Consider the following 6,000-nt stretch of genomic DNA (forward strand, 5'->3'; position numbering starts at 1 on the left):
TTTCCTCATTGCTTATGCCTTAAAAGTACAGAAAATGGCTATTATACTGGTATGAACCTCCTGGTCACACCAGCCCACGGGATTATTGTGTCTGTCGTGCAGGGAGGTGCTGGGTGGGGAGGGAGGGGCTGGGTGGGGAGGGAGGGGCTGGGTGGGTAGGGGAGGGTGGGGAGGGGCTGGATGGGGAGGGAGATGCTGGGTGGGGAGGGAGGGGCTGGGTGGGTAGGGGAGGGTGGGGAGGGGCTGGATGGGGGAGGGTGGGGCTGGGTGGGGAGGGGCTGGATGGGGAGGGTGGGGCTGGGTGGGAGGGGCTGGGTGGGGAGGGGCTGGGGGTGGGAGGGGTGGGGCTGGGTAGGGAGGGGCTGGTCACCCCGTGGTGCCCTTATAAAACTCAACGTTTAACCTACTCACGCCGGCTTGTGCCCGCCCTCACAGTCGTGAATATTTGCGGAATACACCACGCCGCCGTTGACCTTGGCCATTGACCGAGCAACCCATCGTTCTTACCAGCTCCCTCCGCAGGACAATGTGTTTCCCCACAAACTTTGCTTTTGTGACCAGGACAGTGATATTTTGAAATTTACCTATTTTCAATGAGACAACGTGTGCATTTGGGTCTTTCGTTCACATGAAGTCCTGGTCACAAAAGCAAATTTTGTGGGGAATAATAGCCATTTTCTATACTTTCTAGGCATAAGCAATAAAAAAAATAACATTACCCAGGAACAAAAATTGTGTTACATAGTGTTATTAACAGATTACAATGACACTTCCAGCAGTTGACTAATGCACCAAAAGTAGCAAAATTGAAACTGCGCTGTTCCATGTGCTGCATGTTGAGTGCATACCTGCCAACCCAATGCAGTTTACCCATTTTCTTGTATAGGGAAATTGAGTTTTCAGGTCCATACGGCATACAGCCGTTTCAATACAAGAACATCATGGCAAAGTAAAATGACAGTGTATTGTTTAACCCTTCATAATTATTGTTGTACATTTACAACATGAGTGTGTGCATCCACATAGCAAGCAGCAGCATCAGCATGCAAGATCACGGACAGTAACATTATAAGTAGCATCACTGACACCAATTATTAAAATTAAATACGTTAAAGTTTTTTTATAGTAACAATTTGTGTCTAATTGTTGGTGTTTCTCCCTTGTGATGGGACTATGTCGGATAAAGGTTGAGATTTATAAGGGCACCGGGTGACCAATAAGGTCTGAATTGGTCTGTAATAAGGTAGGGCACTGATAAGGGGTTGACAGGTATGTGAGTGGCACCCTACTTCCCCATACCTTGCAGAGGAATAGAGAAGGAAGCAGTCCATGGGGCAGATCAGTACCCGAAGGCAGCTGCGGCCCATTTATTTCTACGGCAAAATCATTATTTGATAACCCTACTGGTGGTCAAAACGGTGATCATAAATGTCACTGTTATTTGGCCACATTAGGAAAATGGAACCACTGAAGTTATGCCACTTCAGGTGGTATGGACTAAGCAGGAAATATCTGGTCTGGGCTCATGGACTTTTAAGGCGGTTATAGTACTGCAGATGGAGACTTGTGGGCCTGTGCAAGCGTGCACGCCGTTAGAATAACATAAAGGTGACAAGGAAAGGGTGGCGCCATCCGGTTCCATCGAGCTCTCGTCTATTCTAGTAGGGAAGGGTGGACGTGCAGAGGCAAGACTGAATGCAGAGCCAAGGCTGCAGTCCTGACAGTCGTTGATTCAAGTACCGTGCGCTGATTTTGTTTTCGTACACGCTCATGTATACGTACAGAAGCCAGAGAAGACAGCGAATTGTGTTACACGTAGGCTTTCACGACCAATATCCATAACCCAAGAAACCTGTATTATGAATTATGTTACGTAAGCAATTTGAACAGTTGTATGTAACTGTGGGATTATCTGATGCAAAATTCTTGGGTAATGCCGTGGACGGCGCTAAATGGGAGGGAGGCCACGATCGCGGACGGCTTTGAAAAAGGACACGGCTCGTAGAGAATGAGAGTGATAACATTGTACGTGCATTAAGCCGGTCGTAGAAACATAATGGGAAAATGGCAAATATTACCAGACGCAGCAGTTATGAATCGCAGTTCTAAAATTGAATGGCAGCGGAATGGATTGCTAATGGTGTTTTGCAGATATTAAAAACTAAATAAAATAGCTTTACCAATTTTATGTAATACCCTAACACTGGCAAAAGGGTTCCTCCGGTTGGTGTTTTGCAGCCACCTCCCCTTTGAGCAGGGCCTGGTGCATGAAAACTAGCAGTGTAATTAAAGCATCACTTGTTACGATTCTATTTGTATTGTCAACAGTGGGTTACAAGAGAGCACTGAACCACTGGGAACTGCAACGTCCCGGTGACCGGCACAAACTTAAGCGTCACAGCAATAGGGAAGAGGCTTAGTTAAAATCTAGAAAATTAAACGACAAGAGGAAGGAACGGGAGCGAAAGAGAAGAACAGTAACCGATATAAACAGGAGTAGCGTCGATTCACTATTTAATGAAATTTATTCATCCCTGCGCTCCCGGTACCCGTATCGACTCGTGCGTGCAAGAACAGATTTTCTTTTACTCGCGTATATCTTGTGCATCATCGGCATGCATGAACCCTGCAGCCACTAGAGGCGCACATTCACCCACTGCTAGCAAAAGAACCGATTCCTCTACAGTAACAATTCGTCGCTTCCATCGCGAGGGCTAAAATCTAAATTCCTCTGATATCAACTTTGCCCCATGAAGTCTGCCGCAGCTGTCAAAACAATCGTGCAACTCTTTGCTGGTGTCTCCTTCAGCGTTTGCTCCCCCCCCCCTGCTCGCTTGTTGCAGGATCTCTGTGCTTGCAGTCTGTGCTCGCTGCTCCCCTGGCTTGCGGAGCTGTTGGTGGCGGAACGGAAGAGGTGTCGCCACCTCGTTGCCACGGAGACGTCGTGACGATGATGGGCACGCCGACCATCGTGGTCCACTCGGACAGTGATGACGAGGAGGAGCCTTCGCGACCGTAAATAATAACTTAAAAAACAAAAATGGTTTTGTTTCTGGGACACCCAACGCACAACAGTGCGTAGATACTCAATCTCCCTGGTGAATCTTCAAACATTTTGGTAAACCAACAAGACACAGCCAGTCGTCTGGAATGTGGTCGAGGCGTGGTGTGGCCAGGATCGGGGTTGGTGATGAGGGTCTCATAGGGCACGTTGCCTAAATGGCTACTTAGCGCACTAAGGGACACGCAGTGGTGCACATGGGGATGGCGCCATTGAGCAGGGTGTGTGTTTGTGGTGGTCCGTCTGCACAGACCCAACCGCCCGCGACTCACCTACCTGTGAGCGTCCAGCAAATGCCTGGACACTTCAGCACCGAGCCAATGGAAGGTTTTTTGTGTTTCTTGAAAGCGGCAGAATACTGGCCAAGAGAGGATGCTTCATCGTAGCCCATGGCCCCGCGCGTTTCCCCGCTCGCTCATCTCTCGCGATCCTGTGTAGTGGCCACTTGGCTGACCTGTCCTCATGATGCCCTCGTCACCAACCCTGCGCCGCTAACGCTGGTGATCCCAGCCGCACCACTCTTCACCTAGCCCCCACAGGCCAGAGCACTTGTCTTGTGGTCATCATCGGTAGTGGTCACTATTGCCGGATGAAGGCCTCCCTGAACTGCCACCACCGCCTCTCATCCCGCAATGTGACAATTGCCTGGGCGACTGCACATTAAATTATTTTATCACTCCATCTCTCAAGCGGGATGTCCTTATGGATGCTTTCCTTTCTTGGGATGCTACTCCATTATTATTCTCGACCACTGTGCTTAAGGTGGCGCTTCCTATCCAGGCCCACATTACTTAACAAGCCCACTTCTCCTTTCGAGCTTAGATGATGTTGTTAACCTGCATAATATTCTTTAGCCCACACGTTCCTCTTCTCCCGCCTCTCAAATCGATTCAAAATAATGTCCTACTGTAGGTTTCCAAAATGTTTGAAAAATAATGGAACGGTATGCCCCTTGTCATGGTTGGGTTGCCTTTAGCAAGGTCGGACACCGCAGAGGGATGCTTGATGACCAACGATAGTTGCCCTTTTGCGACTGCGAGGATGAGATCGTGACCCCCGTTGCACCCAGAACAACGATCTGTGGGGCGGGCACAGACGAGCCGAGACTCGGCTCGGGGTGTGCGTTTGGATTTTTGTGTTTCTTGGGGGGGAGGTTTGTTCTGCCCCTTTTGTTTATAATTTTTCCACTTGGCGGTTGGCAATTTGCCCCAAACGTTTGTTTGTTGTTACCTTAATGCGTTTCTTTGTTGTTTAACTTTTTCTGGTTAAGGGAACACAAAATAAAGTTTTCATCACTGAGGTTGTGTCCCCCTGTCCCTTGTGCACTACCTGGAATGGGAGAGGCATCTGAAATTTCAGGGATGTCGGTCATGAAGCATCTTCAAATCCGTCTAGCCTGGTGCTCGTGAAAGAGTTTCAAGTCTCGCACGACTGGAGGGCGACACCCCGTGCCATTGGTGGGTTTCGTAGAGTTTAGTGGAGACCGGTTTGGTCGTGATGGTGATGAAGCAAGCACGGAGGGGTGATGCCCCCCCACCCCCCGATCTGCTTTTACCGGCTTAGGGACAAAGGAGTGCGACGAGCACGAGCCCAATGGCTGAGACACGGGGACTCGTAAAGAGACACAGGGACTCGTGGAGACACGGGGACTCGTGAAGAGACACGGGGACTTGGGAGAGACACGGGGGTGGAGACACGGGGACTTGGGAGAGACACGGGGGTGGAGACACGGGGACTCGTGGGGAGACACGGGGACAGCTTTGGCCGATTTAGAGTATTTAGTAATTATTGAACTGTGGTTTTCGAGGTGGGTGGTGACTCCGCGCCCATCGCCTGCAGCCTACTAATAGTTGCAGCATGACGCGGCAGGAGCTCGCGACCCGTCCGACGTTTATCGACGGAAATTGTTTTCACTGTTTTTAATTTCCATAATGTCGGTTCATTTAAGGTGCCGCCATTAATCGTAATACATCAACTGACACATTTCGTCAATGACACCCTCTTAAAAGGCGGAAATGGCCCGTTTACCATGAAACTCAACGTCGCCTGACATGTTTCGTGTTATTTGCGCCTACGCTACCAATGCAGCAGCAGCATCGGCACCAATGGAAGTGTAACAGCTGCATCCGAAAGATTTGTAGAAAGGCTAGAAGGGGATAGAAGAAGACATCGAATCGCTTGTTCGGGGCGTACCTTGACTAAAGAGGACAGAGGGAGGGGGGCAAGGTCCTCCAGTCTGTCAATCGGTGACGCTGGATGTGGAGCCTCCCAGCCAGTGCGCGTCCGTGATGGCAGCCCGGCACGGACGTGGGAGCGTGGAAGTACGGCGCACATTGATTTCGCCGCAACCGCCATATTGCTGCCCCCCCCCCACACACAACGTCGCGCCTCTACAGCCTCCAACGCACGTGGTCGTGCGTGGTGCTCGCCCATCGGAGCAATTATCCAGGCTCGAAGCCTGCTTTAGCTTCCGGAGATGCCGATTGAGATGGGGTGCATTTCGGGCCATATTTCATATTTATAGGCTGTAAAGATGCAATTAATTACTCTCGCAGTGTTTTGGCAAAGGTTGATCTGAAGATGAAAACGGTCTTGAGCTTCATCCTAAAGAGGGGGGGGGGGGGGGGGGAGTGAAAGTCTACAGCGCATGTGTAAGGCAAGGGAGTTCGAGACCTTGGGTGCAGCAGTCGGATAAGTGACGGCCACGAGCAAAGATTGCTAGGGGTTTTCGAAGTTTCGTGGCCGTGAGTAATTCGTAGGATTGTGCCGGATTTAATTTCGAAACGAGAATTCGCCGATTTACGTCGCAATGAAATGTGGAAACTATCCTAATACGTTTAGGCGACGAGCCAATGCAATTGTGTGGGGGATTGACGCGTCGTGATAAGTGGAGTGAGTAACACGTTAATTATAATATGAAAGTATGGGGTCTCTCCTGG

The sequence above is a fragment of the Lethenteron reissneri genome, chromosome 42 (genome assembly GCF_015708825.2).
Source record: "Lethenteron reissneri isolate LAM-NWPU_2019-01 chromosome 42, ASM1570882v1, whole genome shotgun sequence".
In the NCBI taxonomy this organism is placed as follows: domain Eukaryota; kingdom Metazoa; phylum Chordata; class Hyperoartia; order Petromyzontiformes; family Petromyzontidae; genus Lethenteron; species Lethenteron reissneri.